The sequence below is a fragment of the Cherax quadricarinatus genome, chromosome 6 (genome assembly GCF_038502225.1).
Source record: "Cherax quadricarinatus isolate ZL_2023a chromosome 6, ASM3850222v1, whole genome shotgun sequence".
NCBI classification, from domain to species: Eukaryota; Metazoa; Arthropoda; class Malacostraca; order Decapoda; family Parastacidae; genus Cherax; species Cherax quadricarinatus.
In genome coordinates this window covers 68,707,830-68,734,329 of record NC_091297.1, presented here as the reverse complement: position 1 = coordinate 68,734,329, position 26,500 = coordinate 68,707,830, and the positions used below count along the sequence as shown (strand labels likewise).

At 47.1% G+C, this 26,500-nt stretch overlaps 1 protein-coding gene across 1 annotated transcript in view; it reads left to right on the top strand.

The window, feature by feature from the left end:
- The window catches only part of LOC128693000 (uncharacterized), a 167,247-nt gene that overhangs the window by 65,797 nt on the left and 74,950 nt on the right, over positions 1-26,500 (top strand). The window lies entirely within an intron of this gene.

The window sequence follows — 26,500 nt, the reverse complement described above, 5'->3', positions numbered from 1 at the left end:
GTATTGTGTGTATGTTGATGTGTTCTGCATCACTGTAAGTGTTCAACCCTCTGTTTTGTTATGTATTTTTTGCACCTATTATTTTTTTTCATGTTTTATTGAACAAATTCACTCTTAGTGCAATTTTTAAATTCTCCTTCTAAAGTAAATTGTTCTTTTGCTTGTTGTTTAAGTGCAGTTAAGAGTTAGTGTTCATTCCTTGATATATTTCTTTTCTTGTGTGTTATAATTTTAATTATTGCACATAGACTCATTTTGCAATAATTCTTGTGCAAATATTGTGTTGCTATTAAAGTTTTTCTTGCAGAAAATTTTATGCAGTGTTGTGCAATACAGTTTATTACAGTGCAGTTTCTTATGCTCTGTTCTGTGCATAGTATTTTATTCTGTCTGTCATTTTAATTTTTAATTTCAGTGAATTGTGTGTTTGTTTTAATTTTTGCACAAGTTTATTGAGTCCATTTTATCATTTTATTGTGTATTTCCTTGTTGCATTGAAAGTAAAGACAACTCACTGTGCCATTTATTCAATTTAAAGTAAAAGTTGAGCAAATTAGATTTGAGCAAAGTACAAGTTCTCTTGATTTTCAGTGTTTGTTAAGTTGCATATTATTCTTGTGTGAGTTCTTTGCTTACTGTGTAACTTGTCAATTTTTAATTACTTATGCAGAATAGTTAAGCATTTTTTTCCATTTAAGCTTACTGTGTCATTCTCTCCATTTTTCTTGACTTATGCCCTTCAGTATTTTCACTGAGAAGATGTCCCAGTCACTTTTGAACGTTCACTTAGTGTATCATTCCAGTCAAAGTCATTATGAATCAGTCCACAGTACCAACATTCCCTTACTGACTGAAAGACAATATCTAGCCCTTGAGCAATGTGTTTGTTCTCACAGCTTGTATCTGAGATTTGTTAAAGTGCTGCGAAATGTGAAGTTCAGATTAAGTTCCTATAGATCCGTGAATTACTTATTAACGTAGCCGAGCGGTCAGGCACTAGTAATTCTGTCATTCCCATCTGTGTTCCACCTATACCTTCAGACTTGCAGGATAGTGTTCCGTTGCCTCAAGTGTCCGGGGACACTCAGACTGCCTTGAGTGCACAGCCTATCCCTGCAATGACTGCTAGTTCGAGTAGTAGTTTCTCCACAGGGGATGCCTTGTCAGAAAACGATTACTTGCAACTAGTAATGCCATCTCTTGTTGATGTGACATGCTGTCTGCAGAAAGACGTCTCTGTTACAGCTAGTGTTCTCACTAGAGTGTCTGTTGTTGTTCCTAATGTTCCAGATGGTGATCCCATCCTAGTTGACAGTAATCAGTGCATTGTAAGAAGTTATTTCTCGAATAACTTTCACATGTTAACGTTTGTAAGTGTAGTTTCTTTATAGCTGATACCTCGTATCACTGTGTGCGACTCAGATTGAATATCAGCATTGTTCACCGTGTTCATTTCTTTTCTCCTGTGTTTGCAGTTTGAGATAGTAGATTCGTTCTCCCTTGCTCATATTGCGTGTTATAGCGTTAATTTTTTCAACCGGGGGGAGTCATCCACTCCACCGAGTTTGTTCTTTCCTCCAGTAAGGAAGAACTGTTACCTTTATTCCAGAACAAACAGCCTACTGGAAGGTTAGCCAGATGGTCCCTGACTATCCAAGAGTTCAATCCCACTTTTGAAAATTTACCTGGCAAGTCAAATGTAGTCGCAGATGCTTTATCACGACACGTTAGTGTAGTTACTGCAGATCCTCCATTTACTGTCGAGGATGTCAAAAATGCCCAGAGAACCGATCCCTTGTGTTCTGGTGTGATTCGATTCCTGCTCCAGGAAGAGCTTATTCTTACTGTGAAGCCACCAGTACCCATTAGTGACTTTGTAATGAGCCAAGAATTACTGTATCGAATAGTCGAGTTGAGTACTCCTAGCAGATGAATTAGTAATTCCACAGTCACTAGTGATTGTAGTTGTATCTTTTGTAAATACTCGTTCAGCTCTCTCTCAGTCAAGGCATGTGTTAGCCATTGCAGAGGAATTCGATCCTCCCAGAGATGATAACCATTCTGCATACGTAAACCTCACCCTCGCAGAATTGGGTTTAAGTGTAAACAGCCTGCATAATTAGATGTCCGAGATGAATGAAATTGTCAACTGTGTGTTTATTATTAGCTGATCAGTTTGTCAGAAATTTTCGTGTTCACGTTCCCTCCGTATTCTGAGAATTAACAGTCTAGATTTGAGTGCACCGAATCTGCCTTTCTGTTAAACACTTCTTTGTATATAATTATTCTTCCTCAGAATCCGTAGAGTGCATGAATACAGATCGATCGATCAATTCCATCCATATTGTATAATGATTTGTTCTTATAGTTTGTAATGATTACGTTAACACCCATTACGTCAAAATCATGTTGTACCATCCATTAGTTCTAAGTTATATATGCATTTGTTATTGTATAGAATCAGCCCAGATCCGCCTGCCTGTTCAGCCTATAGATAGTAGTGTATGTCGGGACGACATACGTAACATGACCGAGCTGTCAGCATAGTTGCTGATCCCTGTATTCCCAGTATTATATAGCATAGCATATTAGTATCATCCCTGTGCTTTAGACACGAGATCCCTCGTAGGCCTGTGGCTTGGTGTGACGTCACGGGTTGCTCACGAGGAGGCCCATTCCTCTGTCCCGCTCTCACTCGGCGGCAGACCTACAAGACGTGAACAGGCTTGGCACCGGGCTCCATCTCTCATCTCAGTCTGACAATATATCTACCATCCTACAAGTGTGTCTACCTTATCCTACGAAATCTCCATTCAAGAACCCTTTACGATAATTATGGTACAGTGACACTTGTGTTATTATGGTACAGTGGCACTTGTGTTATTATGGTACAGTGGTACTTGTGTTATTATAGTACAGTGGCACTTGTGTTAATATGGTACAGTGGTACTTGTGTTATTATGGTACAGTGGCACTTGTGTCATTATGGTGCAGTGGCACTTGTGCTATTATCGTACAGTGGCACTTGCATTATTATCGTGCAGTGGCACTTGTGTTATTATCGTACAGTGGCACTTGTGTTATTATCGTACAGTGGCACTTGTGTTATTATGGTACAGTGGCACTTGTGTTATTATTCTACAGTGGCACTTGTGTTATTATGGTACAGTGGTACTTGTGTTATTATGGTACAGTGGCACTTGTGTTATTATGATACAGTGGAACTTGTGTTATTATGGCACAGTGGCACTTGTGTTATTATGGTACAGTGGCACTTGTGTTATTATGATACAGTGGCACTTGTGTTATTATTTTACAGTGGCACTTGTATTATTATGGTACAGTGGTACTTGTGTTATTATGGTACAGTGACACTTGTGTTATTATGGTACAGTGGAACTTGTGTTATTATGGTACAGTGGCACTTGTGTTATTATGGTACAGTGGCATTTGTGTTATTATGGTACAGTGGCACTTGTGTTATTATGGTACAGTGGCACTTGTGTTATTATGATACAGTGGCACTTGTGTTATTATGGTACAGTGGCACTTGTGTTATTATGGTACAGTGGCACTAGTGTTATTATGGTACAGTGGCACTTGTGTTATTATGGTACAGTGGCACTTGTGTTATTATGATACAGTGGCACTTGTGTTATTATGGTACAGTGGCACTTGTGTTATTATGGTACAGTGGCACTTGTGTTATTATGGTACAGTGGTACTGTAGGGTACTGAAGGGTACTGTATCTTGCTGCAATGTTGGCTACTGTATCTTGCTGTATTATTGGGTACTGTATGTTGCTGCAATGTAGGGAACTGCATCTTGCGGTCCTGAAGGGAACTGTATCTTGCGGTACTGAAGGGAACTGTATCTTGCGGTACTGAAGGGAACTGTATCTTGCTGTACTGAAGGGTACTGTATCTTGCTGTACTGAAGGGAACTGCATCTTGCGGTACTGAAGGGAACTGTATCTTGCTGTACTGAAGGGTACTGTATCTTACTGTACTGAAGGGAACTGCATCTTGCGGTACTGAAGGGAACTGTATCTTGCTGTACTGAAGGGAACTGTATCTTGCGGTACTGAAGGGAACTGTATCTTGCTGTACTGAAGGGAACTGTATCTTGCTGTACTGAAGGGTACTGTATCTTGCTGTACTGAAGGGAACTGTATCTTGCTGTACTGAAGGGTACTGTATCTTGCTGTACTGAAGGGAACTGCATCTTGCGGTACTGAAGGGAACTGTATCTTGCTGTACTGAAGGGAACTGTATCTTGCTGTACTGAAGGGAACTGTATCTTGCTGTACTGAAGGGTACTGTATCTTGCTGTACTGAAGGGTACTGTATCTTGCTGTACTGAAGGGAACTGTATCTTGCTGTACTGAAGGGTACTGTATCTTGCTGTACTGAAGGGAACTGTATCTTGCTGTACTGAAGGGAACTGTATCTTGCTGTACTGAAGGGAACTGTATCTTGCTGTACTGAAGGGTACTGTATCTTGCTGTACTGAAGGGAACTGTATCTTGCTGTACTGAAGGGAACTGTATCTTGCTGTACTGAAGGGAACTGTATCTTGCTGTACTGAAGGGAACTGTATCTTGCTGTACTGAAGGGAACTGTATCTTGCTGTACTGAAGGGAACTGTATCTTGCTGTACTGAAGGGTACTGTATCTTGCTGTACTGAAGGGAACTGTATCTTGCTGTACTGAAGGGTACTGTATCTTGCTGTACTGAAGGGAACTGTATCTTGCTGTACTGAAGGGTACTGTATCTTGCTGTACTGAAGGGAACTGTATCTTGCTGTACTGAAGGGTACTGTATCTTGCTGTACTGAAGGGAACTGTATCTTGCTGTACTGAAGGGTACTGTATCTTGCTGTACTGAAGGGTACTGTATCTTTCTGTACTGAAGGGAACTGTATCTTGGTGCACTGAAGGGTACTGTATCTTGGTGCACTGAAGGGTACTGTATCTCGCTCTACTGAAGGGTACTGTATCTTACTGTACTGAAGGGTACTGTATCTTGCTGTACTGAAGGGTACTGTAGCTTGCTGTACTGAAGGGAACTGTATCTTGCTGTACTGAAGGGTACTGTTTCTTGCTGTACTGAAGGGTACTGTATCTTGCTGTACTGAAGGGTACTGTATCTTGCTGTACTGAAGGGTACTGTATCTTGCTGTAGAAAGGGTACTGTATCTTTCTGTACTGAAGGGTACTATATCTTGCTTTTTGAAGGGTACTGTATCTTGGTGCACTGAAGGGTACTGTATATTGCTGTACTGAAGGGAACTGTATCTTGGTGCACGGAAGGGAATATCATTTTAGCGTTATGAAGTGTATTGTATTTTAGTGTACTGGAGGGTGTTGCATGTTATTATGCTGAAGGCGCTATTTTCACTAGAAATATTTAATGTATCTGGCTGTGTGGCATGCAAAGAGTACGTAACCTTTATTCGGTGCATGTACACACCCTCATTGTAAGGCTATCTCCCCCAACCAGTGAACCAGGTACTAAGGGTTGATGATGGGGCCCCATCGTTCAATCAATACCCAGGTTCCAGCCAATGAGAAGATGGTTTTGGCAATCACATAGGTGATGTGGGTACCACTCACCTGTCTGCCCTTGTCATTCCCATTCTAGAGCTGGTTGAAGCACAGTCTGCTCTCGAGCGGCTTCTATTCTGCCTTGCTTACCGTGGAGTGCACTAATACCTATTGTTGTACATAGTGTATATAGTGTACATACTTCTGTTCTTACTTGGTGAAGGATAATATAAATCAAAAGTTTTTCTGCTGTGTTTATTTTGCTCCCTTTACACCCAGGATAACAGGCCTTTGAATTCCTGGGTTGTAATATGGGGGCACTCTACGGTAAGCAAGGCAGAATAGAAGCCACTAGAGAGCAGACCGTGCTTCAACCAGCTCTAGAATGAAAATGACAAGGGCAGACAGGAACTCTCCTGTCCTCTGCCTTCCCTGCATTTCTGGTCTTTTAATCTCAATAGCTCTCTCCGTTCCTTAGACATCAAACTTACTTTTCGCCAGACTAACACTCTTCACACCAATCTTGTTCATACCTCTCCTCCCTCTATAAATTCTCCTGGTGTGGCCTTGTGATGTAGTCCAGCTGGGCTTGTGAGGTCTCTGGGGAAACCTAATTTAACCAATTATATGGTCACACCTTGCCTTGGCAAACGTCTGTAGCCACGCCCACGTCTGAGGTCTTTTGTTCTTGACGCCTCAGACCTAGGCGTCAGGTCGTACACGTGGTACATACACCATTGGGGAGGGGGTACTTTGACTACGATATAAGCCCAGGGAAGAGCGGGGCAAAGAGGTTGTTGGCGACAGGTCCGTCAGCCTCTCTTTCTTGTTCCTCTTGTCCTCTTCAATACTTTGGAGAAACTGGCCGTTCTCTTTTTGCGACACCAGCAATGCTCTTTTCTGTCATGTCAGAGATCACAATCATCCTATTGACTGGTCTGCTAAAACTGTCTACCCTATGTCTAACTTTCACAGTCGTCGTCTGGTTAAATCCTCCCTTATACACAACTTTCCATGCATGAATTTTAGTCGTGGCTTTGTCTGTAGATACCTTCCTCTCCCATCACACTGTAAAATGCTCCAAACTTTAGAACACCCATGACTTAACCTGATGTTTATTTCCTCATCTCCATCTTCTCCTTTCCTCTTTCCTTTTCCTTTGAGTTTTCTTTCTCTTGCCTTTTTTTTGCTCATTACTATTATTTTCCCCCTTCTTTGTTCTTGTTCCTACCTTTGTGGGCTCCTAGCTCCCTTACAGTGCTCCTCTTTCTTAGTCTTTGACTTCACTACTAATACTACTACCTCTACCACTACTTTTCTTCCTTTCCGAAACGTCGTCGTAAGCTCCTCTCTCCAATGTGCGGGTTATTTATGTATTGTAGCTGACATCAGTGACATCCTACAGACAGGACCCACTTTACAGTGTTTCTCTTTACCCATTTTACAGGTATCCAGACTTTTTACAATAAATATGTCCACCACTCACTATAAGCTAATGACAAAAGTATTTTAAGGTAAGTAATGTACATGCATTTTTGCAGCCTAGATATATTGTTCACTTTATATGTATATTATAATGTAAATATGTTATCTGGCCTTTATATGCATTTGATGTGAAATAAATATGTGATTCACTTTACAGCAGTACCCCAGAACCCAGCCTGCCGTATAAGTGGGGCCCTCCTATATACAGAAAGCCCCTGGTTATGCAGAGCATTTCGGGGAACTTTGGTTAATTTTGTCTCCCAGGATGCGATCCACACCAGTCGGCTAACACCAAGGTACTTACTTACTGCTAGGTGAACAGGGACAGCAGGAAACACGCCCGATCTCTTCACTTCTACCGGGGATCGAACCACCGACACTCAGTGTGTGAGTTGAGTGCACTACCAACCAAAGTACGGAACTGTGTGTTACTGGGACGTTGATATGTAATAGAAGGTGACAGTGAAGACAAGGATGGTGTGGAAGGTGACAGTGAAGACAAGGATGGTGTGGAAGGTGACAGTGAAGACAAGGATGGTGTGGAAGGTGACAGTGACGACAAGGATGGTGTGGAAGGTGACAGTGAAGACAAGGATGGTGTGGAAGGTGACAGTGAAGACAAGGATGGTGTGCAAGGTGACAGTGAAGACAAGGATGGTGTGGAAGGTGACAGTGAAGACAAGGATGGTGTGGAAGGTGACAGTGAAGACAAGGATGGTGTGGAAGGTGACAGTGAAGACAAGGATGGTGTGGAAGGTGACAGTGAAGACAAGGGTGGTGTGCAAGGTGACAGTTACCTGGAGGTTACCTGGAGGTTAATCCGGGGATCAACGCCCCCGCGGCCCGGTCCATGACCAGGCCTCCCGATGGATCAGGGCCTGATCAACTAGGCTGTTACTGCTGGCCGCACGCAGTCCAACGTACGAGCCACAGCCCGGCTGATCCGGCACTGACTTTAGGTAACTGTCCAGCTCTCTCTTGAAGGCAGCCAGGGGTTTATTGGCAATTCCCCTAATGCTTGATGGGAGGCTGTTGAACAGTTTTGGGCCCCGGACACTTATGTTTTCTCTTAGTGTACCAATGGCGCCCCTACTTTTTATTGGGGGCATTTTGCATCGCCTGCCCAGTCTTTTACTTTCGTAGGGAGTGATTTCTGTGTGCAGATTTGGGACCATTCCTTCCAAGATTTTCCAAGTGTAGATTATGATATATCTCTCCCTCCTGCGTTCCAACGAGTACAAGTCAAGTGCTTCCAAGCATTCCCAGTAGTTAAGGTGCTTTGACAGAACTTATACGTGCAATAAAGGATCTCTGTACACTCTCTAGATCTGCGATTTCACCTGCTTTGAATGGAGATGTTAATGTACAGCAGTATTCCAGCCTAGAGAGAACAAGTGATTTGAAAAGGATCATCATGGGCTTGGCATCTCTCGTTTTGAAAGTTCTCATTATCCATCCTATCATTTTCTTTGCACGTGCGATCGTGGCACTGTTGTGATCCTTGAAAGTGAGATCCTCAGACATTACTACTCCCAGGTCCCTTACATTATTTTTCCGCTCTATTGTATGGCCGGAGTCAGTAGTATACTCTGTTCTAGTTATTATCTCCTCCAGTTTTCCATAACGGAGTAGTTGGAATTTGTCCTCATTGAACATCATATTGTTTACCGTTGCCCACTGGAAAACTTTGTTTATATCTTCTTGGAGGTTAACCGCGTCCTCAGCAGATGACAGCCTCTTGCAGATCCTAGTATCATCCGCAAAGGATGATACGGTGCTGTGGTGTATATCTCTGTTTATGTCTGATATGAGGATAAGGAATAAGATGGGGGCGAGTACTGTGCCTTGTGGAACAGAGCTCTTCACTGTGGCAGCCTCCGATTTAACTCTGTTGACCACTACTCTTTGTGTTCGATTTGTTAGGAAGTTGAAGATCCATCTCCCCACTTTCCCAGTTATTCCTTTAGCACGTATTTTATGGGCTATTACGCCATGATCGCATTTGTCAAATGCTTTTGCAAAGTCTGTGTATATTACATCTGCATTCTGATTTTCTTCCAGTGCATCCAAGGCCATGTCATAGTGATCCAGTAGTTGTGAGAGGCAGGAGCGACCTGCCCTGAACCCATGTTGCCCTGGATTGTGCAGATTTTGGGAATCCAGGTGATTTGCAGTCCTGCTTCTTAGCACTCTTTCAAAGATTTTTATGATGTGGGACGTCAGAACTATTGGTCTATAGTTCTTAGCTAATGCTTTGCTGCCACCTTTATGGAGTGGGGCTATATCCGTTGTTTTAAGTGACTGTGGAATTTCACCCATGTCCAAGCTCCTCCTCCATAGTGTACTTAGGGCACGCGAGAGGGGTTTCTTGCAGTTCTTAATGAAAACAGAGTTCCACGAGTCTGGGCCCGGGGCTGAGTGCATAGGCATGTTGTCAATGGCTTTTTCGAAATCTATCGGAGTTAGGGTAATGTCGGAAATCTGGCATACATTTATGGAGTTTTGAGGCTCATTCATGAAGAAATCATTTGGGTCGTCGATCCTCAGACCGATTAGTGGTTCACTAAACACAGAGTCGTACTGGGAAGGTGACAGTGAAGACAAGGATGGTGTGGAAGGTGACAGTGAAGACAAGGATGGTGTGCAAGGTGACAGTGAAGACAAGGATGGTGTGGAAGGTGACAGTGACGACAAGGATGGTGTGGAAGGTGACAGTGAAGACAAGGATGGTGTGGAAGGTGACAGTGAAGACAAGGATGGTGTGGAAGGTGACAGTGAAGACAAGGATGGTGTGGAAGGTGACAGTGAAGACAAGGATGGTGTGGAAGGTGACAGTGAAGACAAGGATGGTGTGGAAGGTGACAGTGAAGACAAGGATGGTGTGGAAGGTGACAGTGAAGACAAGGATGGTGTGGAAAGGATATTAATATTAATCTCAATTTTCTTGACACTAAACAAGATGAATATTACCCAGCCACATCACTCCTTCCCTCCATCACTCCTTCCCTCCATCACTCCTTCCCTCCATCACTCCTTCCCTCCATCACTCCTTCCCTCCATCACTCCTTCCCTCCATCACTCCTTCCCTCCATCACTCCTTCCCTCCATCACTCCTTCCCTCCATCACTCCTTCCCTCCATCACTCCTTCCCTCCATCACTCCTTCCCTCCATCACTCCTTCCCTCCATCACTCCTTCCCTCCATCACTCCTTCCCTCCATCACTCCTTCCCTCCATCACTCCTTCCCTCCATCACTCCTTCCCTCCATCACTCCTTCCCTCCATCACTCCTTCCCTCCATCACTCCTTCCCTCCATCACTCCTTCCCTCCATCACTCCTTCCCTCCATCACTCCTTCCCTCCATCACTCCTTCCCTCCATCACTCCTTCCCTCCATCACTCCTTCCCTCCATCACTCCTTCCCTCCATCACTCCTTCCCTCCATCACTCCTTCCCTCCATCACTCCTTCCCTCCATCACTCCTTCCCTCCATCACTCCTTCCCTCCATCACTCCTTCCCTCCATCACTCCTTCCCTCCATCACTCCTTCCCTCCATCACTCCTTCCCTCCATCACTCCTTCCCTCCATCACTCCTTCCCTCCATCACTCCTTCCCTCCATCACTCCTTCCCTCCATCACTCCTTCCCTCCATCACTCCTTCCCTCCATCACTCCTTCCCTCCATCACTCCTTCCCTCCATCACTCCTTCCCTCCATCCCTCCCTCCATCACTCCTTCCCTCCATCACTCCTTCCCTCCATCACTCCTTCCCTCCATCACTCCTTCCCTCCATCACTCCTTCCCTCCATCACTCCTTCCCTCCATCACTCCTTCCCTCCATCACTCCTTCCCTCCATCACTCCTTCCCTCCATCACTCCTTCCCTCCATCACTCCTTCCCTCCATCACTCCTTCCCTCCATCACTCCTTCCCTCCATCACTCCTTCCCTCCATCACTCCTTCCCTCCATCACTCCTTCCCTCCATCACTCCTTCCCTCCATCACTCCTTCCCTCCATCACTCCTTCCCTCCATCACTCCTTCCCTCCATCACTCCTTCCCTCCATCACTCCTTCCCTCCATCACTCCTTCCCTCCATCACTCCTTCCCTCCATCACTCCTTCCCTCCATCACTCCTTCCCTCCATCACTCCTTCCCTCCATCACTCCTTCCCTCCATCACTCCTTCCCTCCATCACTCCTTCCCTCCATCACTCCTTCCCTCCATCACTCCTTCCCTCCATCACTCCTTCCCTCCATCACTCCTTCCCTCCATCACTCCTTCCCTCCATCACTCCTTCCCTCCATCACTCCTTCCCTCCATCACTCCTTCCCTCCATCACTCCTTCCCTCCATCACTCCTTCCCTCCATCACTCCTTCCCTCCATCACTCCTTCCCTCCATCACTCCTTCCCTCCATCACTCCTTCCCTCCATCACACCATCTTCCCTTCCCTCCATCACACCGTCTTCCCTTCCCTCCATCACACCATCTTCCCTTCCCTCCATCACACCATCTTCCCTTCCCTCCATCACACCGTCTTCCCTTCCCTCCATCACACCGTCTTCCCTTCCCTCCATCACTCCTTCCCTCCATCACTCCTTCCCTCCATCACTCCCCTCCCTTCCCTCCATCACTCCCTATTCCCTTCCCTCCATCACACCATCTTCCCTTCCCTCCATCACACCATCTTCCCTTCCCTCCATCACTCCTTCCCTCCATCACTCCCCTCCCTTCCCTCCATCACTCCCCTCCCTTCCCTCCATCACTCCTTCCCTCCATCACTCCCCTCCCTTCCCTCCATCACTCCCCTCCCTTCCCTCCATCACTCCCCTCCCTTCCCTCCATCACTCCTTCCCTCCATCGCTCCCCTCCCTTCCCTCCATCACTCCCCTCCCTTCCCTCCATCACTCCCCTCCTTTCCCTCCATCACTCCTTTCCTCCATCACTCCCCTCCCTTTCCTCCATCACTCCTTCCCTCGTCTCCATCACTCCCCCTGTCCTTCCCTCCATCACTCCCTCCCTCCTTCCCTCCATCACTCCCCCTCTCCTTCCCTCCATCACTCCCCTCTCCTTCCCTCCATCACTCCCCCTCTCCTTCCCTCCATCACTCCCCCTCTCCTTCCCTCCATCACTTCCCTCCATCACTCCCCTCTCCTTCCCTCCATCACTCCCCCTCTCCTTCCCTCCATCACTCCCCTCTCCTTCCCTCCACCACTCCCCCACTCCTTCCCTCCATCACTCCCCTCGTCCCTCCATCACTCCCTCCTTCCCTCCATCCCTCCCTCCCTCCCTCCTTCCTCCATCACTCTCTCCCTCCATCCCTCCATCACTCCCTCCCTTCTTCCCACCATCACTCCCCCTCGCCTTCCCTCCATCACTCCCCCTCTCCTTCCCTCCATCACTCCCCTCTCCTTCCCTCCATCACTCCCCCTCTCCTTCCCTCCATCACTCTCTCCCTCCTTCCCTCCATCACTCCCCCTCTCCTTCCCTCCATCACTCCCCTCTCCTTCCCTCCACCACTCCCCCACTCCTTCCCTCCATCACTCCCCTCTTCCCTCCATCACTCCCTCCTTCCCTCCATCCCTCCCTCCCTCCCTCCTTTCCTCCATCACTCTCTCCCTCCATCCCTCCATCACTCCCTCCCTCCTTCCCTCCATCACTCCCCTCTCCTTCCCTCCATCACTCCCCCTCTCCTTCCCTCCATCACTCCCCCTCTCCTTCCCTCCATCACTCCCCCTCTCCTTCCCTCCATCACTCCCCTCTCCTTCCCTCCATCACTCCCCCTCTCCTTCCCTCCATCACTCCCCTCTCCTTCCCTCCATCACTCCCTCCCTCCTTCCCTCCATCACTCCCCACTCCTTCCCACCATCACTCCCCTCTCCTTCCCTCCATCACTCCCCCTCTCCTTCCCTCCATCACTCCCCCTCTCCTTCCCTCCATCACTCCCCCTCTCCTTCCCTCCATCACTCCCCTCTCCTTCCCTCCATCACTCCCCCTCTCCTTCCCTCCATCACTCCCCTCTCCTTCCCTCCATCACTCCCTCCCTCCTTCCCTCCATCACTCCCCTCTCCTTCCCTCCATCACTCCCCCTCTCCTTCCCTCCATCACTCCCCTCTCCTTCCCTCCATCACTCCCTCCCTCCTTCCCTCCATCACTCCCCCTCTCCTTCCCTCCATCACTCCCCCTCTCCTTCCCTCCATCACTCCCCTCTCCTTCCCTCCATCACTCCCCCTCTCCTTCCCTCCATCACTCCCCTCTCCTTCCCTCCATCACTCCCCCTCTCCTTCCCTCCATCACTCCCCTCTCCTTCCCTCCATCACTCCCCCTCTCCTTCCCTCCATCACTCCCCTCTCCTTCCCTCCATCACTCCCTCCCTCCTTCCCTCCATCACTCCCCTCTCCTTCCCTCCATCACTCCCCCTCTCCTTCCCTCCATCACTCTCTCCCTCCATCCCTCCCTGTCTCCCTCCTTCCCTCCATCCCTCTCTCCCTCCTTCCCTCCATCACTCCCTCCCTTCTTCCCTCCATCACTCCCCCTCTCCTTCCCTCCATCACTCCCCTCTCCTTCCCTCCATCACTCCCCCTCTCCTTCCCTCCATCACTCCCCCTCTCCTTCCCTCCATCACTCCCCAACACATTCCATCCAACAGACCCCTCTCATTCACTCCATCACTCCCCCTCTCCTTCCCTCCATCACTCCCCTCTCCTTCCCTCCATCACTCCCCTTCTCTTTCACTCCATCACTCCCCCTCTCCTTCCCTCCATCACTCCCCTCTCCTTCCCTCCATCACTCCCCTTCTCTTTCACTCCATCACTCCCCCTCTCCTTCCCTCCATCACTCCCCTCTCCTTCCCTCCATCACTCCCCTCTCATTCTCTCCATCACTCCCCTTCTCTTTCACTCCATCACTCCTCCTCTCCTTCCCTCCATCACTCCCTCCCTCCTTCCCTCCGTACCTTCCCTCCCACCTACTCTCCCTCACAACTTCCCTCCCTCCCTCCTTCCCTCCCACCTTCCCTTCCTCCCTCCCACTTTCCCTCCCTCCCAACTTCCCTTAGTCATTCCCTCCCTCCTTCCTTCCCACCTTCCATCCCTCCTTCCCTCCCTCCTTCCCACCTTCCCTCCCGTCCTCCCACCCACCCTCCCTCCCTCCCTCCCACTCTCCCTCCCTCCCTCCCACTCTCCCTCCCACCTTCTCTTCCTCCCACATTCTCTCTTAGTCTATCTCCCTGCCTTCCACTCTCTTCCGCTGGTGCCGCAAGCCACATACACACACACATACACATGCACACACACAAACACACACACACACACACACACACACACACACACACACACACACACACACACACACACTCACACACACACACAGTCACACACACATACATACACACACACTCACACACACACACTCACACACACACACACACACACACACACACACACACACACACACACACACACACACACACATACATACACACACACACACACACACACACACACACACACACACACACACACACACACACACACACACACACACACACACACACACACACACACACACTCACACACACACACACTCACACACACATACATACACACACACTCACACACACACACACACGTACACACACTCACACACACACACACACACACACGCACACACACACACACACACACACTCACACACACACACACACACTCACACACACACACACACACACACACACACACACACACACACACACACACACACACACACACACACACACACACACACACACACACACTCACACACACACACAGGAGAGGAAGAACTGAGACACAAGATGGTAATGAGACAATGGAAGATAAATGGCAGACATGGTAGAGAGCAATAAGATGAAAGGGAAGAAGAGAGGCGAAGGGAAGAGAGAAGTGTGAAGGAAGAACGAGTCATAATACTGTGACTAAGACACAGACGATGGTACAAGTCGGACAGACACGTCGTGATAAGTCTCTCTCTCTCTCTCGTATGTGCGGGTTATTTGTGTAGTGAAGTGTGGACGGTTTACCTATGATGTGCCTGTTATGACTGAGCGGCAAGCTGACCCACACACCCATCACAGTCTGGTTGATCTAGCACATACTGAAGGTAGTGATCCATTTTCCTCTTGAAGGCTTACACTTGTTCCATCAATATAGCAGGTTGAAGATTCCTGCTGATAGCAGGCTGAAGATTCCTGCTTGTAGCAGGTTGAAGATTCCTGCTGGTAGCAGGTTGAAGATTCCTGCTGATAGCAGGTTGAAGATTCCTGCTGGTAGCAGGTTGAAGATTCCTGCTGATAGCAGGCTGAAGATTCCTGCTGGTAGCAGGTTGAAGATTCCTGCTGGTAGCAGGTTGAAGATTCCTGCTGATAGCAGGCTGAAGATTCCTGCTTGTAGCAGGTTGAAGATTCCTGCTGGTAGCAGGTTGAAGATTCCTGCTGGTAGCAGGTTGAAGATTCCTGCTGGTAGCAGGTTGAAGATTCCTGCTGATAGCAGGCTGAAGATTCCTGCTGGTAGCAGGTTGAAGATTCCTGCTGGTAGCAGGTTGAAGATTCCTGCTGGTAGCAGGTTGAAGATTCCTGCTGGTAGCAGGTTGAAGATTCCTGCTGGTAGCAGGCTGAAGATTCCTGCTGATAGCAGGCTGAAGATTCCTGCTGGTAGCAGGTTGAAGATTCCTGCTGGTAGCAGGCTGAAGATTCCTGCTGGTAGCAGGTTGAAGATTCCTGCTGGTAGCAGGCTGAAGATTCCTGCTGGTAGCAGGTTGAAGATTCCTGCTGGTAGCAGGCTGAAGATTCCTGCTGGTAGCAGGTTGAAGATTCCTGCTGGTAGCAGGTTGAAGATTCCTGCTGGTAGCAGGCTGAAGATTCCTGCTGGTAGCAGGTTGAAGATTCCTGCTGGTAGCAGGTTGAAGATTCCTGCTGGTAGCAGGCTGAAGATTCCTGCAGGTAGCAGATTTAAGAATTTTGGAGCAAGCTACAGTGTTGTCTTCGTGTACATAGTGCGCTACGGCCTTTCACTAGGTCTGTTTTACACTTCCTGCTGTATCTCTCATTCCAGTGCCTTGTTATGGTAGTGTATAGATCTAGGACCGGACCCTCCGTTATCCTCCCTGTGTACATTATCAGGCTCCTTCAGGTACCGATCTCCCTCTTCTTTACACCGGAGAGAACATCATCGGTTCATTGAGTCACTCCAAGTAGTTTAAAAAAGTTACTGCATCCATGTCTTATAAATAATACATTTTCTCTAAGTCTGCTGTCTCTCCTTCTTTGAACGGAGCCGTCAACACTGAGCAGCACTTTGAGAGAGAGAGAATATGTGAATAGTGTCACCACTGGGAAAGAGGAATGGAAGGAAGGAGTTGAGAGGAGAAAGGGATGATAGGAAAAGACTGAGGAACGAAAGGGAAGGGCGTTGGAGAGAGAGGGAGAGAGAGAGGAGGGGAGCACCTCAGTAATTTTCACGCCATCTAAACCTGTTAATGACCCATACAGCTTATAATTGCCTGGTTCTTAATTACAACATTCAACTTGACTCTCTATTCCTCTCAGTGACAACTACAAACACTATCTTCTTTCTTATAATTTCGGTATTTAAATAAACCCAAAATTTGGCAGTAGAAGTAGTAGTAGTATGGCTTACGAAATCGTAATGCCACGATTGTAAACAAACCACACCACGGGTGGGGATAGAACCCGCGATCAGAGAGCCTCAAAACTCCAGACCGTCGCGTTAGCCACTGGACCAGCTAGCCACAATAAGATTCGTCCAACTAGGTATATTTCTACACCATAGGAAGGTTAGCATAGGCACCACTGTGACCACAAATGCAAGTTTTTACAGACGAATCTCCAGCTAGCGTGGCCGTGACGAACTCTAGCTCAAGTCCCCTCAAAGCTGTCAACATGACTCAGGAAATCGTAATGACACGATTGCAAACAAACCATATCACGGGTGGGGATAGAACCCGCCCGTGGCTAGCTGATCCAGAGTCTAACGCGACGGTCTGGAGTTTTGAGACTCTCTGACCGCGGGTTCTATCCCCGCCCGTGGTATGGTTAGTAGTAGTAGCAGTAATAATAATAATAATAATAATAATAATAACCTGTTATATTATTTATTTATTTTGCGTTATTGTGTATTTTCTTTTGTAACTTAGCTAATAAAAGTATTATGAAATTAATAACGTATTGTAGTACATCATGGTAATCCAAAATGGCAGTTCATGATGGCAGTTCATCATGGTAGTTCATCATAGTAGTTCATCATGGTAGTTCATGATGGCAGTTCATCATGGTAGTTCATCATAGTAGTTCATCATGGTAGTTCATCATGGTAGTTCATCATGGTAGTTCACCATGGTAGTTCATCATGGTAGTTCATCATGGTAGTTCATCATGGTAGTTCATCATGGTAGTTCATCATGGTAGTTCACCATGGTAGTTCATCATGGTAGTTCATCATGGTAGTTCATCATGGTAGTTCATCATGGTAGTTCATCATGGTAGTTCATCATGGTAGTTCATCATGGTAGTTCACCATGGTAGTTCATCATGGTAGTTCATCATGGTAGTTCATCATGGTAGTTCACCATGGTAGTTCATCATGGTAGTTCATCATGGTAGTTCACCATGGTAGTTCATCATGGTAGTTCATCATGGTAGTTCATCATGGTAGTTTACCATGGTAGTTCATCATGGTAGTTCATCATGGTTGTTCATCATGGTAGTTCACCATGGTAGTTCATCATGGTAGTTCATCATGGTAGTTCATCATGGTAGTTCATCATGGTAGTTCATCATGGTAGTTCATCATGGTAGTTCATCATGTTAGTTCACCATGGTAGTTCATCATGGTAGTTCACCATGGTAGTTCATCATGGTAGTTCATCATGGTAGTTAACCATGATAGTTCACCATGGTAGTTCATGATGGTAGTTCATCATGGTAGTTCATCATGGTAGTTCATCATGGTAGTTCACCATGGTAGTTCATCATGGTAGTTCACCATGGTAGTTCATCATGGTAGTTCATCATGGTGGTTCATCATGGTAGTTCATCATGGTAGTTAACCATGATAGTTCACCATGGTAGTTCATGATGGTAGTTATGGTAGGACAGGCAGCGTCAGGACACTACTAACAACATCAGTAATAAGGCTATTAACATTTTTGTACAAATATATCCAGGATTTCCTGCAAGTGTTTAAGATAATTATGGTAACAGTTGTATAGTGGAAGAGTCAAGGGTGGAGCTGACAGTGTCAGCAGTTGTATAGTGGAAGAGTCAAGGGTGGAGCTGACAGTGTCAGCAGTTGTATAATGGAAGAGTCAAAGGTGGAGCTGACAGTGTCAACAGTTGTATAATGGAAGAGTCAAGGGTGGAGCTGACAGTGTCAGCAGTTGTATAGTGGAAGAGTCAAGGGTGGAGCTGACAGTGTCAGCAGTTGTATAATGGAAGAGTCAAAGGTGGAGCTGACAGTGTCAACAGTTGTATAATGGAAGAGTCAAGGGTGGAGTTGACAGTGTCAGCAGTTGTATAGTGGAAGAGTCAAGGGTGGAGCTGACAGTGTAAGCAGTTGTATAGTGGAAGAGTCAAGGGTGGAGCTGACAGTGTCAGCAGTTGTATAATGGAAGAGTCAAGGGTGGAGCTGACAGTGTCAACAGTTGTATAATGGAAGAGTCAAAGGTGGAGCTGACAGTGTCAGCAGTTGTATAATGGAAGAGTCAAAGGTGGAGCTGACAGTGTCAGCAGTTGTATAGTGGAAGAGTCAAGGGTGGAGCTGACAGTGTCAGCAGTTGTATAGTGGAAGAGTCAAGGGTGGAGCTGACAGTGTCAGCAGATGTATAATGGAAGAGTCAAGGGTGGAGCTGACAGTGTCAGCAGTTGTATAATGGAAGAGTCAAGGGTGGAGCTGACAGTGTCAGCAGTTGTATAATGGAAGAGTCAAGGGTGGAGCTGACAGTGTCAGCAGTTGTATAATGGAAGAGTCAAGGGTGGAGCTGACAGTGTCAGCAGTTGTATAATGGAAGAGTCAAGGGTGGAGCTGACAGTGTCAACAGTTGTATAATGGAAGAGTCAAGGGTGGAGCTGACAGTGTCAGCAGTTGTATAATGGAAGATCAGGGGTGGAGCTGACAGTGTCAGCAGTTGTATAATGGAAGAGTCAAGGGTGGAGCTGACAGTGTCAACAGTTGTATAATGGAAGAGTCAAGGATGGAGCTGACAGTGTCAGCAGTTGTATAATGGAAGAGTCAAGGGTGGAGCTGACAGTGTCAACAGTTGTATAATGGAAGAGTCAAGGATGGAGCTGACAGTGTCAGCAGTTGTATAATGGATGAGTCAAGGATGGAGCTGACAGTGTCAGCAGTTGTATAATGTAAGAGTCAAGGGTGGAGCTGACAGTGTCAACAGTTGTGTAATGGAAGAGTCAAGGGTGGAGCTGACAGTGTCAGCAGTTGTATAATGGAAGAGTCAAGGGTGGAGCTGACAGTGTCAGCAGTTGTATAATGGAAGAGTCAAGGGTGGATCTGACAGTGTCAGCAGTTGTATAATGGAAGAGTCAAGGGTGGAGCTGACAGTGTCAGCAGTTGTATAATGGAAAAGTCAAGGGTGGCTCTGACAGTGTCAACAGTTGTATAATGGAAGAGTCAAGGATGGAGCTGACAGTGTCAGCAGTTGTATAATGGAAGAGTCAAGGATGGAGCTGACAGTGTCAGCAGTTGTATAATGTAAGAGTCAAGGGTGGAGCTGACAGTGTCAACAGTTGTGTAATGGAAGAGTCAAGGGTGGAGCTGACAGTGTCAGCAGTTGTATAATGGAAGAGTCAAGGGTGGAGCTGACAGTGTCAGCAGTTGTATAATGGAAGAGTCAAGGATGGAGCTGACAGTGTCAGCAGTTGTGTAATGTAAGAGTCAAGGGTGGAGCTGACAGTGTCAACAGTTGTGTAATGGAAGAGTCAAGGGTGGAGCTGACAGTGTCAGCAGTTGTATAATGGAAGAGTCAAGGGTGGATCTGACAGTATCAGCAGTTGTATAATGGAAGAGTCAAGGGTGGAGCTGACAGTGTCAGCAGTTGTATAATGGAAGAGTCAAGGGTGGAGCTGACAGTGTCAACAGTTGTGTAATGGAAGAGTCAAGGGTGGAGCTGACAGTGTCAGCAGTTGTATAATGGAAGAGTCAAGGGTGGAGCTGACAGTGTCAGCAGTTGTATAATGGAAGAGTCAAGGGTGGATCTGACAGTGTCAGCAGTTGTATAATGGAAGAGTCAAGGGTGGAGCTGACAGTGTCAGCAGTTGTATAATGGAAAAGTCAAGGGTGGATCTGACAGTGTCAACAGTTGTATAATGGAAGAGTCAAGGATGGAGCTGACAGTGTCAGCAGTTGTATAATGGAAGAGTCAAGGATGGAGCTGACAGTGTCAGCAGTTGTATAATGGAAGAGTCAAGGGTGGAGCTGACAGTGTCAGCAGTTGTATAATGGAAGAGTCAAGGGTGGAGCTGACAGTGTCAGCAGTTGTATAATGGAAGAGTCAAGGGTGGAGCTGACAGTGTCAGCAGTTGTATAGTGGAAGAGTCAAGGGTGGAGCTGACAGTGTCAGCAGTTGTATAATGGAAGAGTCAAGGGTGGAGCTGACAGTGTCAACAGTTGTATAATGGAAGAGTCAAGGATGGAGCTGACAGTATCAGCAGTTGTATAATGGAAGAGTCAAGGATGGAGCTGACAGTGTCAGCAGTTGTATAATGGAAGAGTCAAGGGTGGAGCTGACAGTGTCAGCAGTTGTATAATGGAAGAGTCAAGGGTGGAGCTGACAGTGTCAGCAGTTGAATAATGGAAGAGTCAAGGGTGGAGCTGACAGTGTCAACAGTTGTATAATGGAAGAGTCAAGGGTGGAGCTGACAGTGTCAGCAGTTGTATAATGGAAGAGTCAAGGATGGAGCTGACAGTGTCACCAGTTGTATAATGGAAGAGTCAAGGGTGGAGCTGACAGTGTCAGCAGTTGGTCAAGTATCTTAATGGTAACTGTCATGGTGGTGATGTTCACTGTGTACTGAGCCAGTGTACCTGTGTACTGAGCCAGTGTACCTGTGTACTGAGCCAGTGTACCTGTGTACTGAGCCAGTGTACCTGTGTACTGAACCAGTGTACCTGTGTACTGAGCCAGTGTACCTGTGTACTGAGCCAGTGTACCTGTGTACTGAGCCAGTGTACCTGTGTACTGAGCCAGTGTACCTGTGTACTGAGCCAGTGTACCTGTGTACTGAGCCAGTGTACCTGTGTACTGAGCCAGTGTACCTGTAACATCTGGCAGTGTTTATTGATTAAACGTTAGGCCAGCCAGTGACTTCATCAGTCCAATACAGGGAAGAACGATGGAAAAAGAGGAGGAGTTTGAGGTAACCAGGGACTGATTACCTCAAACTCTTCATGTTTTTCCATCGTTCTTCCCTGTATTGGACAGATGAAGTCACTGGCTGGCCTAACGTTTAATCAATAAAGACTGCGAAGAATTACACGTGTCTCCTTCTTCAGCATGTGGGTTAACTAAACTATTTATCACACCTGTGTACTGGCCTGTGGTGCTGGCAGGGGTGGGGTCACACCTGTGTACTGGCCTGTGGTGCTGCCAGGGGTGGGGTCACACCTGTGTACTGGCCTGTGGTGCTGGCAGGGGTGGGGTCACACCTGTGTACTGGCCTGTGGTGCTGCCAGGGGTGGGGTCACACCTGTGTACTGGCCTGTGGTGCTGGCAGGGGTGGGGTCACACCTGTGTACTGGCCTGTGGTGCTGGCAGGGGTTGAGTCACGTCTCCAGGACAAGAACGTTAGCTCCTGTTAACTGGCTGCATTGATTCTTGGCCTCCAATACCCGATCATTCCTATTCTCGAAACTGTGTATGGTGCTTGTCTGTTCTGGGACCTAGACTGCTCCACCTAGCAGCCTGAGGCGGTAAACTGCTTTATGCTATTGTGTGTGTGTGTGTGTGTGTGTGTGTGTGTGTGTGTGTGTGTGTGTGTGTGTGTGTGTGTGTGTGTGTGTGTGTGTGTGTGTGTGTACTCACCTAGTTGTACTCACCTAGTTGAGGTTGCGGGGGTCGAGTCCGAGCTCCTGGCCCCGCCTCTTCACTGATCGCTACTAGGTCACTCTCCCTGAGCCGTGAGCTTTATCATACCTCTGCTTAAAGCTATGTATGGATCTTGCCTCCACTACATCGCTTCCCAAACTATTCCACTTACTGACTACTCTGTGGCTGAAGAAATACTTCCTAACATCCCTGTGATTCATCTGTGTCTTCAGCTTCCAACTGTGTCCCCTTGTTACTGTGTCCAATCTCTGGAACATCCTGTCTTTGTCCACCTTGTCAATTCCTCTCAGTATTTTGTATGTCGTTATCATGTCCCCCCTATCTCTCCTGTCCTCCAGTGTCGTCAGGTTGATTTCCCTTAACCTCTCCTCGTAGGACATACCTCTTAGCTCTGGGACTAGTCTTGTTGCAAACCTTTGCACTTTCTCTAGTTTCTTTACGTGCTTGGCTAGGTGTGGGTTCCAAACTGGTTCCGCATACTCCAATATGGGCCTAACGTACACGGTGTACAGGGTCCTGAATGATTCCTTATTAAGATGTCGGAATTCTGTTCTGAGGTTTGCTAGGCGCCCATATGCTGCAGCAGTTATTTGGTTGATGTGCGCTTCAGGAGATGTGCCTGGTGTTATACTCACCCGAAGATCTTTTTCCTTGAGTGAGGTTTGTAGTCTCTGGCCCCCTAGACTGTACTCCGTCTGCGGTCTTCTTTGCCGTTCCCCAATCTTCATGACTTTGCACTTGGTGGGATTGAACTCCAGGAGCCAATTGCTGGACCAGGTCTGCAGCCTGTCCAGATCCCTTTGTAGTTCTGCCTGGTCTTCGATCGAGTGAATTCTTCTCATCAACTTCACGTCATCTGCAAACAGGGACACCTCAGAGTCTATTCCTTCCGTCATGTCGTTCACAAATACCAGAAACAGCACTGGTCCTAGGACTGACCCCTGTGGGACCCCGCTGGTCACAGGTGCCCACTCTTACACCTCGCCACGTACCATGACTCGCTGCTGTCTTCCTGACAAGTATTCCCTGATCCATTGTAGTGCCTTCCCTGTTATCCCTGCTTGGTCCTCCAGTTTTTGCACCAATCTCTTGTGTGGAACTGTGTCAAACGCCTTCTTGCAGTCCAAGAAAATGCAATCCACCCACCCTTCTCTCTCTTGTCTTACTGCTGTCACCATGTCATAGAACTCCAGTAGGTTTGTGACACAGGATTTCCCGTCCCTGAAACCATGTTGGCTGCTGTTGATGAGATCATTCCTTTCTAGGTGTTCCACCACTCTTCTCCTGATAATCTTCTCCATGATTTTGCATACTATACATGTCAGTGACACTGGTCTGTAGTTTAATGCTTCATGTCTGTCTCCTTTTTTAAAGATTGGGACTACATTTGCTGTCTTCCATGCCTCAGGCAATCTCCCTGTTTCGATAGATGTATTGAATATTGTTGTTAGGGGTACACATAGCGCCTCTGCTCCCTCTCTTAATACCCATGGGGAGATGTTATCTGGCCCCATTGCCTTTGAGGTATCTAGCTCACTCAGAAGCCTCTTCACTTCTTCCTCGGTTGTGTGCACTGTGTCCAGCACATGGTGGTGTGCCCCACCTCTCCGTCTTTCTGGAGCCCCTTCTGTCTCCTCTGTGAACACTTCTTTGAATCTCTTGTTGAGTTCCTCACATACTTCACGGTCATTTCTTGTTGTCTCTCCTCCTTCCTTCCTTAGCCTGATTACCTGGTCCTTGACTGTTGTTTTCCTCCTGATGTGGCTGTACAACAGTTTCGGGTCAGATTTGTGTGTGTGTGTGTGTGTGTGTGTGTGTGTGTGTGTGTGTGTGTGTGTGTGTGTGTGTGTGTGTGTGTGTGTGTGTGTGTGTGTGTGTGTGTGTTGTGTGTGTGTGTGTGTTTGTGTGTGTGTGTGTTGTGTGTGTGTGTGTGTGTGTGTGTGTGTGTGTGTGTGTGTGTGTGTGTGTGTGTGTGTGTGTGTGTGTGTGTGTGTGTGTATTCACCTAATTGTGGTTGCAGTGGTCGAGACTCAGCTCCTGGCCCCGCCTCTTCACTGATCGCTACTAGGTCCTCTCTCTGCTTCCTGAGCTTTGTCATACCTCGTCTTAAAGCTATGCATGGTTCCTGCCTCCACTACGTCACTTGCTAGGCTATTCCACTTCCTGACGACTCTATGTCTGAAGAATTACTTCCTAACATCCCTGTGATCCGTCTGAGTCTTCAGCTTCCAATTTTGACCCCTTGTTTCTGTGTCCCCTCTCTGGAACATCCTGTCTCTGTCCACCTTATCTATTCCACGCAGTATTTTGTATGTCGTTATCATGTCTCCCCTGACTCTCCTTTCCTCCAGTGTCGTCAGTCCGATTTCCCTCAACCTTTCATCGTAGGACATTCCCCTTAGTTCTGGAACTAGCCTTGTTGCAAACCTTTGTACTTTCTCTAACTTCTTGACGTGCTTGACCATGTGTGGGTTCCAAACTGGTGCTGTTTACTCCAGTATGGGACTGATGTACACAGTGTACAGTGTCTCGAACGATTCCTTATTAAGGTATCGGAACGCTATTCTCAGGTTTGCCAGGCACCCATATGCTGCAGCAGTTATCTGGTTGATGTGTGCCTCCGGTGACGTGCTCGGTGTAATGGTCACCCCAAGATCTTTCTCCTTGAGTGAGGTTTGCAGTTTTTGTCCACCTAGCCTATACTCTGTCTGCGGCCTTCTTTGCCCTCTCCCAATCTTCATGACTTTGCATTTGGCAGGGTTGAATTCGAGAAGCCAGTTTCTGGACCACGTGTCCAGCCTGTCCAGGTATCTTTGTAGTCCTGCCTGATCCTCATCTAATTTAATTCTTCTCACCAATTTCACATCATCTGCGAACAGGGATACTTCGGAGTCTATCCCTTCCATCATGTCGTTCACATATATCAAAAATAGCACTGGTCCTAGAACTGACCCCTGTGGAACCCCGCTCGTCACAGGCGCCCATTGTGATACCTCTTCACGTACCATGACTCGTTGTTGCCTCTCTGTCAGATATTCTCTGATCCATTGCAGTGCCCTTCCTGTTATACGCGCCGGATCCTTTAGCTTCTGCACTAATATCTTGTGAGGAACTGTGTCGAAGGCCTTCCTGCATTCCAGGAAAAGGCAATCCACTCACCCCTCTGTCTCGTGTATTAATTCTGTTACCTTGTCATAAAACTCCAGGAGGTTTGCGACACAGGATTTGCCTTCCATGAACCCATGCTGGTTTTCATTTATAATCTTGTTCCGTTCCAGGCGCTCCACCAGTTTCCTCCTGATAATCTTCTCCATGACTTTGCACACAATACATGTCAGAGACACAGGTCTGTAGTTTAGTGCCTCGTTTCTGCCTCCTTTCTTAAAAATGGGGACTACATTTGCCGTCTTCCATACCTCAGATAGTTGCCCAGTTTCAAGGGATGTGTTGAAGGTTGTGATTAGTGGCATGCACAGCGTCTCTGCCCTTTCTCTATGGACCCACAGTGAGATGTTGTCCGGTCCCATTGCCTTTGAGGTATCAAAGTCACTTAGCAGCTTCTGCACCTCCTCCTCCATTGTTTGTATGTCATCCAACACTTGTTGGTATATTTCCTCTTGATGTTCCCTTCTGTGCTGTCTTCCCAGAGCCCTTCCTGTCTCTACTGTAAATACTTCCTTAAATCTCCTATTTAGCTCCTCACATACCTCTTGATCGTTTCTTGTGAGTTCCCCACCTGTCCTCAGTCTGATCGCCTGGTCTTTGACTGTTGTCTTCCTCCTGATGTGGCTATTCAACAGTTTCAGGTCAGAATTGACTTTCGATGCTATGTTATTTTCATACTGTCGCTGGGCCTCCCTCCTTACCTGTGCATACTCGTTCCTGGCTCTGCGACAAATCTCTTTATTTTCATGTGTTCCTTGCCTTCACTACTTTTTCCATTCTCTAGTGCACTTAGTTTTTACCTCACACCGTCGGGTAAACCAGGGGCACGTTCTGGTCTTCCCATTATTTCTGTTACCCTTGGGAACAAACCTTTCCTCTGCTTCCTTGCATGTTGCAAGTGTATGGTGTAGGAGGTAGGTTACTGAAAGCAGTGAAGAGTTTTTACGAGGATAGTGAGGCTCAAGTTAGAGTATGTAGGAAAGAGGGAAATTTTTTCCCAGTAAAAGTAGGCCTTAGACAAGGATGTGTGATGTCACCGTGGTTGTTTAATATATTTATAGATGGGGTTGTAAGAGAAGTAAATGCGAGGGTCTTGGCAAGAGGCGTGGAGTTAAAAGATAAAGAATCACACACAAAGTGGGAGTTGTCACAGCTGCTCTTTGCTGATGACACTGTGCTCTTGGGAGATT